Source organism: Urocitellus parryii, chromosome 10 (assembly GCF_045843805.1).
Source record: "Urocitellus parryii isolate mUroPar1 chromosome 10, mUroPar1.hap1, whole genome shotgun sequence".
NCBI classification, from domain to species: Eukaryota; Metazoa; Chordata; class Mammalia; order Rodentia; family Sciuridae; genus Urocitellus; species Urocitellus parryii.
Genome location: NC_135540.1, coordinates 71,429,892 through 71,444,237, shown reverse-complemented (window position 1 = coordinate 71,444,237; position 14,346 = coordinate 71,429,892).

Genomic DNA, 14,346 nt, shown 5'->3' with positions numbered 1-14,346 from the left:
ACAAATAGTCACTACCATTTCCAATATGCTAACTTTGAAAGGTGGAATGATTATATGTGTGCGTGTGTATGTGTGTGTGTGTGTGTGTGTGTGTATATATACACACACATGTATAAATTTTTCTATTTATATATGTATACATATTTATATATGTGTATATGTGTATATAATTATGTATATAAATATATGGGTGTATATGTATGTATATAAATTCCATATATATAAGTATATAAATAAATTCTGTATATATGTGTGTGTGTGTGTGTATGTGTGTGTGTATATATATATATATATATATATATATATATATGAAGAAATGAAGTGAATAGACCTAAATATATTTTCATAGTACTTCAGATTAGGAAAAAAACGTGTCCCCGTTTAATCCCCAATCCTAACAACTGATTCACTGAATGTGGTGAGCCACCATGACTTCAGAAAGCAATTACAGAATCACAACGAACTAGGAAACACCATCTCGGCTTCCTCCCTCAAAATTTATAAAAACCTGGGTGCTGTTGCAGTACACGCCCCCCACTACTGTTCTGACACCATGGTGGCTTGTGCCCATCAAGCCCCATGGTTGTGGGTTAAGATGTCTGCCTTCTGTCCCTTAGAGCTTCCAACGCACCCCTGGGAGGGCGAGGCCAGCAGACGGAGGTTGATGGATGGGTGCTAAAATGGAACCCACACCCAAACACACCCAGGCCTGGGGGAAAACGCCTGTCAGACCTCCAGTTGGAGCCGAGCCTCAGCAGCCAAGGCAGAGCCTGGGAGGGGAGGGAGACGGCTCCCAGAGTCTCCAAGGATGTGCTTCATCCACGTGTAGACAGAGGCTGACTGGTACCAAGGCCCAGGAGCGAGGAAGTCAAGCGCTTGAAGAGAAAGTGTGGCAAAGGGAGATGGTGTGCAGGGAATCGCCTTGTGATTCTAAGGCCAGAAGAGGGCTCGGGGTAAATCCTCCACCCTGCTGGGTCCCCCGTGGGATGGAACAACAAAACCTCTCTCATGGTGGTTGGAATCTTCTGGACTTTAGGTTACCTGGGTAGTGTCTTCAGTTAATATCCCAGATACAGACTTTGAGATGAGGTTTCAGGAGGCCCATTAGTCTGGAAGTGTGCTTAGGACCTCCAGGAGAGGTGTGGGGAGAGGGAGGAAGACGGGAAGGAAGATGCCCCCCCCAGAGGGCAAATTTGGCTGGACCCTGCAGGCAAAGCTGTAGAGACACTGGGACCTCACCTCAGAGATGGAGAATTTATCTCGTGTATCCTTCAAGGTCACCTTCAAGGGCTACCCTTGGCGGGTGGCACGAAGGTTGTACATCCCAGGTACTTAAAACTTCTCAGAGTGTGCCAAGGAACTGAAGCCGAAGGTGTCATTAAGCCTGATGACAGCAGTGCTCCTCCGATAGAGATGTACCCATGCTGGCAGTCAGGGATGAAAGCCTGTGAGGGTCACTGAGCAAGAAAATGTCAAAGGAACCAAAGGGTTATGGGTGGGGCAGGCACGGGTCCTGGTGTAGAGGGGGCCATTGTCCAGGAAATCGACGTAGGGCTTGCCTGGGAATGGAGTATGAACTTTGTTCACAAAATCACAGGCAATCTCTGCTCCTATTCCTAACAGAGTTCCCAGGATACTGTCTGAACCTTTTTAAAAATAATTGTCCAGTTTCTGCAGGTTTAGAGAAATTTCCCCAGACTGGCTTCTCTCCACTCTTCTTGCTCTGTATTCTTTTCTCCCTCTTTCTAACACCTTTCCGTCCTCACTCACTTTCCTCCCTACTGTTTTTTCAATCCTTCCCCCCTTCCCACTCTCTCAACAGGTCATCACCACTTTTTTGTCTGGAGTTATCTGTCTTTCTATGTAAAAATAATAGTTTAGGTCCTGGAAGCTGATTGATGCAGAAGGAAAATATTCAAAATAAGTGTAGAATTTTTTTTTCAATCAAATCAAACTTTTTCAGAGGGGGATTTAAAAAAAAAAAACCACCCTGGGTTGCTAAAAACGTATTACTGGATTCCAAATTTTCATTTAAAGTCCTTAAGGTTTAATAACTTGATTGTTTCACGATAGCTGTAATATTCATTTTAAAAAAAATCTATTCTGATTAAGTGTTTTGTGGTTCAGTTCTGTTTCCAGAGTTATTTGTTTATTTAGAGCTGGCTTTCTGTTGTGTTTAGAGGTAATATCATGAGAATATATTTGGCGAGTCTGTCTTCATAAGGAAAGTAAAACTGAGAGAATTTCAAACATACTTTGAAAGGCTAATGGACACTAGCCAGAGATCAGAGATATTTCCACCTACTTGTACTCCTGGAAACTTGAGAGGAGATAGTCATAACTACTTCCTGTTCTCATTATTTTCTGTCTTTACTTTAAATCTGTCCCTATTAAAATGCAGTAAGAAGAGTGAGTATATTTAGAAGCCCTTATCATAATAGTTACACAAGCAGCATTAGCAACCTCCTCCAAATTAGAATCCAGAGAACTGATTCATGAAGCATGATGAGGCAAGGACTTTGTTTCCTCTCTAAAGATTATAGGGATCACAAAATAACTCATACCTGTATGTATACTTTTTTTCTTTTTTTTATTGGTTGTTCAAAACATTACAAAGCTCTTGACATATCATATTTCATACATTAGATTCAAGTGGGTTATGAACTCCCATTTTTACCCCGTATACAGATTGCAGAATCACATCGGTTACACATCCACATTTTATACATTTAACAAATTCTACCTTTTAGGAATCAATGGGTTAAAAGACACATCTTAGCTATCTTTATTTTTTCACCATGCATTTTTAGTTTAGACGTATTCTCCCAAATATTTTTATTCTAATGTAAACTTACAGCTAAAAAAGAAATCACTAGTTATTAAATGTCTACTCTGGAGAGTTACAAAATAAATAAGACATGGATCTTGGCCTTGGGATGCTTATACACGAAGGAAATTAAACATACACACATGAAATAATTTGAGAGGAATGAAAAAACAATATTGGCAATAATCCAGAGCAGGAAAACAGAACAAATTCCATGCAAGGAGTTGAGAATCAGTAAACTTTGCCTGATACTGAGACCATAATCACAGGCCAGCAGAGTATTCCCCACATTTATTTAGGCTGGAAATGTAGCTCAGTGGTAGAGCACTTGCCTTAGCATGTGTGAGGTCCTGGGTTTGATTTCCAACACCCCTCCCAAAATAATTATGCCAGAAAGTAGGTCTGACATAATTTCATATTCTTTATCTGAATTGACAACTTTCTTATATTATCTGGAAAACATTTTCACGTCTATGTCATCTGGATATGCTGAAGTTAGATCGTTGGGGAGTTTATGGAAATGTCTTCTGATTCCAAGTTCCCAGAGGTATTTTGACTTCCGTCTTAGTACACTTTGTCACCTTAACAGCATAACTGTGACAATCGACCTGTAAAGAGAAAAGGTTTATTTGGGCTCATGGTTTTGGAGTTTCTGTTCACGATTGGTTGTCTATATGGCTTTGGGTCCGTGGTGAGGTCACTCATCATGGTAGGAGCACAGGTGGGTCCAAAATTGTTCCCCTCCTGGCCAGGATACGAAAGAGAAAGAGGAGGAAGCTGGGGTCCCACAGACTCCTCCAAAGCACATCCCGAGTGACATAAGGGCTTTCCACTTAGCCTTACCCCCTAAAGGTTCCACCTCCCAGTAGTGCCACCCTGGGGACAAAGCCTCTAACACACAGGCATCTGGGACCTTTAACGTCCAAACCATGACCACTTTAATGTGTGTAAAATTTTTTATCTCACGAGAAGCCACGGAGCATTGAATAAAGGCCAATTCCTTCTTTCCTCGACGCAGAGGATGTAATCGATGTGGAAGGAGCAAGATTGATGACAAGGGAATGAGGTGTCAGGAGCAGCCCGAGGAGGCACCCAGGTCCTTTTCTCCTTGCCCGAGCGGGGAGAGCCGTTTTAGGGGGACATCTTCATCTCTCTGCTCTGGACAAGGGCAGCACCTTTCTTCCTTCTTAGAGTGAGCTGATAATGACGTGAGTGCCAAGAATCATCAGAAAGGACTTTGCCGCCAGCCAGGGACCCATCGTTTCAGCTGTCAGCGGAGTCACCTGAGGACATCAGCATGCACACCTGGAGAGCGTGTGAAGTGTCCATTTCAGGCCGCTGCGTGGACGGGGAGAGGGCACAGGCCTGTGGGAAGCTGAGTGCGGGCAAGAGCTCTGACCCTGGGACACAGAGAGCCCTTGACCTTGGTGAGCCCTTGACCTTGGTGAACCCATGGCCAGGCTATATATCTTCCAGTCACCACTGGACAATTTCCCTTGCTTCACCACAGTCAAAAATGGGGAACCATTGGAATTGGAGAGATGTTGGTCAAAGATACAAAATTTCTGTTAAACAGGGGAAATAAAGTCAATAGATCTAAATATGATGTGGTGATTATAGTTAACAGTAGTATTGTATGTATATATTAAAAAAAGAAAATAGGGCACAGTTTTTTTAAAAAATAATTAACTAGGGAATACCTTACAACCTCTTAATTGAGGGCAGGATGAATGCTCAAATCTTTTTTTTTTTTTTTTTTTTTTTGGTACCAGGGATTGAACTCAGGGGCATTGAACCACAGAGCTACATCCCCAGCCCTATTTTGTATTTTATTTAGAGACAAATTCTCCCTGAGTTGCCCAGTGCCTCACCATTGCTGAGGCTGGCTTTGAACTTGCAATCCTCCTGTCTCAGCCTCCCAAGTCCCTTAATGCCCACGAGCCAGCATACTGCTGGTCGTACCATAGGAATTCTCACTAAAGCTCCCTGAGTATTAAACAGACCCAGCTCCAGGATCGCTCCAGACACTTTGCTTCCTCCACACATAAGACTTACCCAGAGCCCCACAGAGCTGTCTGATGGAACCTGACATAATTCCACACCAGGAGGGAGTTCTCTGCTGGTCTTTGTGTTGAACACTTGAGTGCTGAACCTAACACCATTGGTTTTCTATCCCTTCTCTTTGTGTTTTTCCTGCAGAGAGACCTACAGCTCTGAGCATCCATTACTAAAGCAATAATGACAGCAGTAGACAAGTAGCACTCACTCTATGTCAGGAGCCTTGTCAAATGCATCACCTACATCGTCTTAGTTAATTCTTCCAAGAAACCACCAAGTCACATTTTAGTAGGAAAAAAAAGAGGAAGGGACTGGAAGAGGGAGGACCCAAACCCATACTTTTTATGACCGCTATTGCATCTTGCCATCACCTGGTAAAGACCATGACAACCAAAAGCATTGGTTTACTGTCCTCAAACCAATGCTTCCTGAGGGCAGGGATCTTGTCACCTTGCTCCTTAATCTATCTTCAGCAATAAAGCCAAGTTTGGGCCTGAAGTCAATGCTCATTAAAACCACACCAGGAATGAGACCTGAGAAAGTTTCCTCTTCCAGGCCCAGAAAGGTGTGTGCCCAGCCCACTGTGCAGTACCTGGTAGGTGGTGAAAATCTGTGAAGAGGCAGAGTCTGCTTCTGGTTGCAGATCACCTCTACTTCTTCTGAGCTCTGGTGCTAAATGGTGACGATGGTCAGCAGCACCACACACTATCTTACAGGGAAGAGACTCAACCCTAGAAACCAGATGATCTCTGACAATTGTTCTCCATGCTCCTGCAAAAGTGATCTTTCTGAGTTTCCTTCTTCTAGGAGCATTCCCGTTAACTGCCAGTGTCCTTGTCCTAGGCTGCACCTAGGATTTTGTGCCTCACCCCTTGGAGGTGAAGCTCTTCAGTACTACTTCCACCTCACCTTGCATGGCCATCCACTCTCTCTTCTCTGTTCCCACTTCAAGGAGAGCCCTGGCTGCTGGCAGTGAGTACCCAGGGGATGACCTCTCAAGAATTATTTCCTGAATGACTCTCAAGGACGGAGAGTCCATCAACTACATCTCCCTGTAAGCAACAGTCATCAGAGAAGAGCTTGTGAAATGTCATTTGTGAGCGGGGATGGTGCTCAGAAGCAAAGCCCTTGCCTTGCATATACAAGGCCCTGGGTTCTATCCCTAGTTCCAAAAAGAAAAGGACACACACACACACACACACACACACTTTAATAGTAGGTCACTAGATGAACAGTCTAAATGTATACAGGATTCATTAATTTTTACTACAAGTCAGGAGTTGATGACGCGTGGATTTGAGGTGAGTGTAAGATTCAAATGTAAGGCAAACGCCCAAGAAGTGACTGCAAGAATACCAACCTTCTTTCTGTGGATAATCCGATTTAACACCCAGATTCCAAGAGGAAATTTTATTGCATTCAATGCAAACAGCTAAAAATCATGTCATTGATGACATTTGGCTTCACAGACATTATTTGCTCGAACCTTTGCCCAGGACATAGCCCATCCATACCTGGCGATGGTTGCAGAGTGAACTTGCAGGGGAAGAATGTTCTGGGTGAGACAAGTGTGTGCACATGCATCTAAACCACAGCTGCTTCCTGACACTTCCAGGCCTCCCAGAGGCCAGAGGGAGGCCATCCTGGTCTTGGAAGCTCAGAGTGAGTGCTTTAAAGTACACGTTCTCCGTCCTTGTCTGCATAGGGCTCTGACTGCCACGACGGGCCTTCACCTTGGCTGCACCCCACAGCTGCAGGGCAACAGGCCTTGAATACTAGGCTCTCCTGTCTCCAAAGGATGTGCTTCAATCCTGACATGTGTGATTTTTGTCACGCTAAATATCTGGATAATCTTGGCTCTTGGGGAGCAATGACTGGAGGGTAAGGCTTCAGCAGGTGAGTCAACAACTGGAAGGTGGAAGGCAATGAGGGGACATGGAGGGGACCCCAGACTCCAGAGCTGCTCTTCCTTGCCCGGGCTCCGGGCTCCTCCATCGGGACCGTTTCATTGCACTGCAGAGATGACTCAAGATTTCTGCCTGTGGTCTCAATAGTCCTCATAACTATACTGCCACATAAATATAATAATTATTACGGCTCCCATTTTATCACAAGGATAATGAAGACTAAGAAAAATAGTAGAATGCTTCATGTTTCATAGATAATGACAGTAACCGTTACTATTTATTGACCACTTTTTGTCTTTTATTCATTTCCTTTTAGCTTAATAAAAACCTTGGCTGCTTTAACACTCTTTAAACACAGCAGGAAACAGACCCAGGAAGCTCAAGGTCAAGTGACTTGCCAAAAGTCACTTAGCTAGGGAGTGTCAGAGTTTAGCTTTGCACCAAAGTTCAGCCACCTCCAGGCCCCTGTTTGGTTTTAACCCATTTTCTCCAAGTGTCTTCAGCCTAATGTCTTTTGTAGCTTTCGGGGAACCTAAGAATCTAAGAAAGACATAAAATCAGAGCTTTATTTTGTACCCCATATTCTCTCTCTTCCTGCCCCGGGGGGGGGGGGGCTTAAGGTCATATCAAATTTGTCTGCTGTTGGCTGTTGGCTGTTGCATTACGCAAGTCAGTAGCCTTCTGAAAGTAGTTTGACTTCCTCAAACCTTCTCTCCTTGGAAGAGAAAGACAAAGTGCCAGGACTGACCCTGGCCCTGAGCTGTTAGGACCTTGGCCTTTCCCACATGCTAGCAGCTGAGAACACTGCATTTACCTACGTGCTGGCAGACTGTCTCCTCCCAGTCCCAAGAGCCTCTTAATTTGGAAAATAAAAATCCCTGATCTTTGCTTAGAAGATTCTAGTTCCCGGATTTTCACTGGAGGCAAAAGTTTAAAACCAAACAAATGGTAAATATTAGCTAAGTAGCGTAGTCTCATCTCATCAGCAGGGATGTACCCCAGAGGATGCCTAAAATTGCAGATAGTGCTGAGCTCTCCGTATGCAGGTCTTTTCTAGGTATACATCCTATGGAAAAGTTTAATTTATAAATTAGGCACAACAAGAGATGAACACCAATGATAAAATGGAGCAATGATACCAATATACTATTAAAATGTTATGTGAATGTGTGTTTTTTTTGTCTCTATCCCAAAATATGATTTTTGTCTTCATCTTTGATGAAGACTTATTTTCTTCCATGTGTACACTATGTCTGGCCTTGTCATATACCCTGCAGCATTGGTACCAGAATTAATCTGTCATTCCATGATTTACATCCTACTGCCTCCTTGGCATGATTACTCTCGTGCTTAGGAGCTATTAGTAAAGTAAGTGTTATTTGAACACAAGCACTTGTGATAGCTTGTAGCTATCCTGATAGCTCGTTACTAACGGGAAGATAGTGTATACAGCATGGATACACTGGACAAACAGATGACTTTCATCCTGGGCAGATTGGAGCAGGATGGCATGAGATGTTATTATTATGGTTCTCAGAGTGGTATGCAATTTAAAATTTATGAATTGCTTATTTTTTAAATCTTCCATTTAATATTTTCAGACCATGATTGACTGCAGGTAACTGAAACTGCAGAAAGCAAAAACCACAAATAAGGGAGGACTACTGTATCTGCTGTTAGGCTCTGGATTTTAATCTTTATTTTATTTAATTCTCCTAGTAAAGTGATGAAGCATTTATTTTTCTTATTTTACACATTAGGCAAAAAAAAGGGGGGGGGAAGAACTGATCAGTGATCATATAGCTAATAAATGGCAAACTTGAGATTCAAACCTGATTTTACAGTCAAACATTCAATTTTTGCCCTGATAAGAAATCACATAACTTAGCAATATGTGTTCTCTATGACTTTTAAAAATAATCATACTCTTTGACCCCAATTTCCACTTGTAAGTATTTATTATACAAAAATAATCAGAGGTAATCCTAAATGCATATGCATAATGTTCAACACAAGTGGTTCATAATTGAAAAATGACAAAACCATTTGTATGTCAATAGCAAAAGTATTTAAATAACTTCATAATCCGCATGATTTAATACTATGCAACCACGGTTTTTGAAACTACAACGTGACATTTAATGATGTTAGAAGATAACTAACATACAAAAAATGTAAAAATGAAATATAAAATTCTATATATACTATAACCTCCAAACAATCCAAAATAAGAAATGAAAAATGTATTCATATACATCAATATTTGTAAGTGAATCCAACATGCTCACTTGAAGTCATCTCCTTGTGAAAGAATCTTGATTATTTCTTCTTTTCCAAATTCTCATCAATGAGTTTTCTGACATGATTCAAAAACAGAAACAACAAATATATAGTCAGCCACCATGTCAATGGGATACCCATCTTCAGGCTTAACGGTGGTCAGGTTATTTAGAAAAAAAGTTTGCCTCTGTGCTGAACACTTACTGACTTTTTTCCTTATAATTACTCCCTCAACAATACAGTATGAGCATAATTTACACATCATTTCCTTGCATTTGGTATTACATGTCATCTAGAGATAACTTAAAGTACACAGGAGGATATGGGTAGGTTGTATGCAAACACTACACCATTTTATATAAGGGACTGAGCATCTGCATATTTTGGATGTATGTGGGGAGTCCTGAAACAAGACCCCCATGAATACTGAGGGACAACTGTAGTATTTCAAATAAAAATAGTTCCTCCCATGATTACAAATAAGCAAAAGTCAGGGTGATCCCAATGGAACGGGCTGCTGGGAACACCCACTTTTTGCTACTGTCCAGCACAAGGAGCCAAAGAGACAGCACTCAGGAACATAAAGAGCTAACTAACCTGCTGTGTGACCTTAGTTAAGTCACTGTACTTCTCTGATCCTCAGTGACCTTTACTGCAAAATTAACAGCCTGAATCGATAAGCCCGTGCCCTAGGCCTGGGCCCACAGCCTCCTTCTCTGGCTTCTGGGCAGATCTGTCTTTCAACATGCAATTAAATCTGGCCTTCCCCCATGTCGGCAAAGAAAAATATTTATGAATTACTCTCTCAATTAGAAATGGATCTCTGTCTGAGGATAAAGAAGCACAAACCCACCGGCAAATTAGAGTCCATTATCAGCCACTGTAGCAGCGAGCTCAGCCTGGTGGTAATTGTATCTGCAATAATAAGGCTGGGAGGGCGACTTCAGGCCATTTGCTACGTGAATCGATCATCATTACGGTCTAGCAGCAGAGTGGATGTGGAAATGAGCTGGTGTGATCCGTGGTTGATTAGAACAAAGATCCATCCAGAAGCTCACGAGTTCAGGCAGCGGGGAGGGGGGTGTGCAGCGAGGGGTGGCCTGGGTCTCTGTCAGCCCATGTCACCCAGAAAAATCACCCTGAGACTCTGGCTGGCAATTTTCTCTTGGGGTCCCTAGTGGCACTTAGTGAACTTGAATAATGCCAACCTGCTTTGCTATTTCATACCACTTTCCCCCCGACACAACGGGACAATTCAGATGACCCTGGGTATTAGTGCCCCAGGGCCACCACGAGGAATGACCCAGTGCTTTGAAACAGCAGAAACGTGTTCTCCAACAGTTCTGAGCTGCAAGTCCAGAGCCAAGGTGAGGTTCTAGGAGAAAACCCTTCCTTGCGATTCCCAACCCTTCCTGGAGGCCCCAGGCCCTTCTTGGGTTGTGGAAGCAGAACTCTAACTTCTGCCCTTGTTCTCACTTGGCCCCGGCTCTGGGTCTATGTGTCTTCTCTCCTCCTCTTGGAAGGGCTAAGACTTTGGGTTAGGACCCACCCCAATCCAGCATGGCCTCACCCCAACTTCACTCTCTCTCAAATACTCCATTTCCAATTAAGGGCACATTTTGAGGATCCTGGTGGACATGGAATTTTAAGGGACACATTCCAACTCACCACACTCTCACATTAGGGCATTGATTTTCATAGGTTATCATTCCCTTTAGTCTTACCCATGATAGTAAACAGGGTGAAAATTGCTAATACCAAAGCACTACTTAGCATGTCCTAGGTATATTCTAAATTTTTTTTGTATTCTCTTATATTTCCTTCTCACGAATGAGGAAGCCCAATTTTCACTCCATTCTCCAGCTATAGAATGGAGACACAGAGAGGTTAAATGAGGTATCTAAAATCACACAGCAAATGGCAGAGCCAGTACTTGAACTGTGACAATCTGGTGAGTTTTGAACATGGGTTCTTAACCATATATTCTCTTAACAACTTATGCAGTTAAACTAGACATTCTGGTAAGCTGCTAGAAGTATAGGTCAGCAGAGCGCTTTGGGGAAGTATTTTGGCAACGTGTGTATAACTGACCTGGAGTACAGCCACACAGACTTGACCCAGGGATTCGATTTTGCAGAATTCTCTCTTAAAAAAAAAAAAAATCTGAAGGACATAAAGCCCCCATTCACTGGGATGCTTATAACAGCATTGTTTATGATAGCAAGAAAAAAAAGATAAATCTAAACAAAGGAGGTAATGAGGAAAGTTATGCCTGTAAAATGAAGCAGCACATCTCCATTAACATAATGTGAATAGTTTACAGCAAAAGAGCAAATTCATGTCGTCATGAAAACAGATATAAAGGGGTCGGCATGAAGGGTGCTTGACTCGATTTCTAAAAGGACAGGAGAGGAAATACACTAAAATGCTTACAGCAACTCTTTCAGAAGAATTGTTTTTCCCTTTCTCCATTTTTCTATCCTTTGGGATTTTTCAGTTTCTCTATAATGAACGGGGACAGCTTTTGCAGTTGTAAAGGGTGAGTGTCTGAAATGCAAAGTAGAAGCAGGATCCTCCTGGAAGGGCTGAGGGGGAGGGAAGGGAGTATGTTCCAGGCACAGTCTGAACCCACTGTTCTGCCTGGCTTTCTCCTCTGAGAAACTTCAGGCTTTGACATTGATGTGTTCTGCAAGTATCTTCTGAATGAATGAATAGGCACCTGGGTTAAATGAACACAGCATAAACGAAAGAAAGAAAAAATGGACGTTTGGAGGCTAAAGAAATGACTCCAACAGAAAACGCCTTTCTGAAGGAAGAGCATGAAACCCTTTTGCTTCTTTGTGTCCTGCACAATCCCTCTGGGAATGTGGGGACGTGGCTTCACTGGGGAATAAGATTTACCTTTCAGCTCTAGATGATGAAATCTCAAAAAGAGAGAGAGAGAGAAAAAAAATCTAGGTTGAAGACGATCAAAGAAGCAGAAATTAGACTGACCTAAATCAATACCCAAAGAATTGTTTTTTCCCAGTGGACAATGGCTCAACGAGAACCTGGTTGATTTCAAGGACAAACTGCCCTCCAGTTCAGGAAATCAGAAAAGTTTTAGGTCACATCCACACCTTTGCAATATCACCTCGTACCTCCCACTTCCCCATACAAAATGACTTTATCTGTGTTACATCTGGGTAGTGTGTGTCAGTCACCAGGATGGTTTTGTGGCTCTGAATTAGGGGATGAAGCTCAAAATCTGAAAACTAGTTCAACTAGTCAGGTGGCCCCAGCCATGGAAACTTTGAAATTTATCACTCAGTATAATATATTCTTTTCTCAGGCCTGCCAGAACTGTCTAGCTAGCCCTTCATCATATCATCCCCATGCCATAATGACACAAAGGACAGGGGCCTGCTTGGTCTCTGTGACCATGCAGAGAACATGCTTCTCCACACTTGACTTCATAGTTGAAGTCAGACAATCTGCATTGCCTGATGCCTAGGATCCCAGCCACGACTGTTTCCCTCAATGGACCCTCCAAGGCCTTTGTTCAATGTCTCATGTCAGTGTTCAGGGCTCAATAGAGAACATGCCTGGGCAGCCCCCATGAACAACTCTAGTGTCCCCCCCGCAAACAAAGAGCTGATCCCAGGAGACAAAAAGTCCCCTATTAGGGCAAAACCATCTGACAAATTTGCATTTGCTCATCTAACAAAATTACGTGCAAGATGCTGATACTGAGATGCTAAGATCACAGTCAGCCAAGAGAAGCAGATTATGAGATACACGTTAACAATGTGGGGAGAGGAGGTCATCCAAACTAGAAGAAGATTGGGAAGAAGACATCAAGAGGAGAAGGTGGCTAAACCGTGTTCTGGAATTCTGAGCACCCCTAGAGCAGAGACTGGGAACACCCCAGAGTTAGGAGAAGAAAAGTGTGTTGCCCACAAATGCAGAGAATTGAATCTGCCCCTTTTGCCAGGACTGCTAAGAGGGTAGCTGCTTCATGTGGAAAGACTGTGGGTCCCTTATGGCCTCCGGACATGCAGGCTACAGATAACAAAGCGGGGGCTGCAGATTAGCTTTGTGATCCAGAATTAGGTCATCGTTCTCCTGTCCACAACAGGGCAAATTCCTCTACTGCCAGGCCCCTGAGCAGCGTTTGCAGGAAGGGTAACACATTACTAATAAAACAATGTGATGAAGAACCACAAGATCCAAAAGTCGTGGTTTAAATCCCAGTTGGGATAAAGTTTTCATTGCTCACCTGACAGTCGAGCACCCCGTATTCTCCCTTGGTCTGCGTTTTCCACTTAGTGGATAAAAAAGTGTTTAGATTCTTAATTGGCTAAAGAAGACCCGTCTGCGGGATGATCATTTGTGTTTTGGATGGAGATGGAAAGATTCTCATTCAGATTTTAGAACATGCATTAGTGTATGTATATTCGACTCTAAGAAAAGCACTTGTCTGCTTAAGTTAGTTGTGTCAGTTACCTGTGTCTTGAAATTGAACTAAAACAGAACAGAATTGGTACAATTTGGGCATTCATTGAAGAGAAAAAGAAACTAAATGTTTTCAAATGATAAAGCAAAGACCTGTGATGGGTGAGAAGGGTTCAGAAGTTTCAGATTCTATGGGGAGCAATGAAAGCATTAATTCTTAAGCCACAGTCTTTCCATAAAGGCTCTCTTAAAGCCAATGATGACAGTGCATCTTGCAGTATTAAAAGTAAAGCACATCCCCAAAGTCAATGTTTATTTGAAACCATAGGGACTGTGTGCCTTTGAGCCCTGGTTGAATTAGTGGCAGGCTGAGAAAGTGACCAGAGTATGCTAGGAAGTCTGAAGAGAACCGAGAGAGTATTTCAACATAGTTTTATCTTTTCTTTAATACTCTTTCCTTTTTGACTCTGCCTGGGAGTCCTTCATGGCTTATTTGAGAGCCCACTCCTAATTCACAAACTCAGAGCCCCATACTGGACCGAAACTCCATTTGTTAGTTAAAATGTTCTTTAAAAAATATTAAATATAATATATTTATATATTATATAATATATAAATATATTATTTACATTTATAATTATATAGTATTTATATATTATATAATTATAATATATAATTATATTTAATATTTTTAAAATATTATTTTTAAATATTAATATTTTAATACTTTAATATTTTAGATATTTTAAAATTTTTTAACATTTTTAAATATTAATATTTTAAAATATTTTTAAAGAAATTTAATATAATTAAATGGTCTTTAAAAAATATTAAAAATAA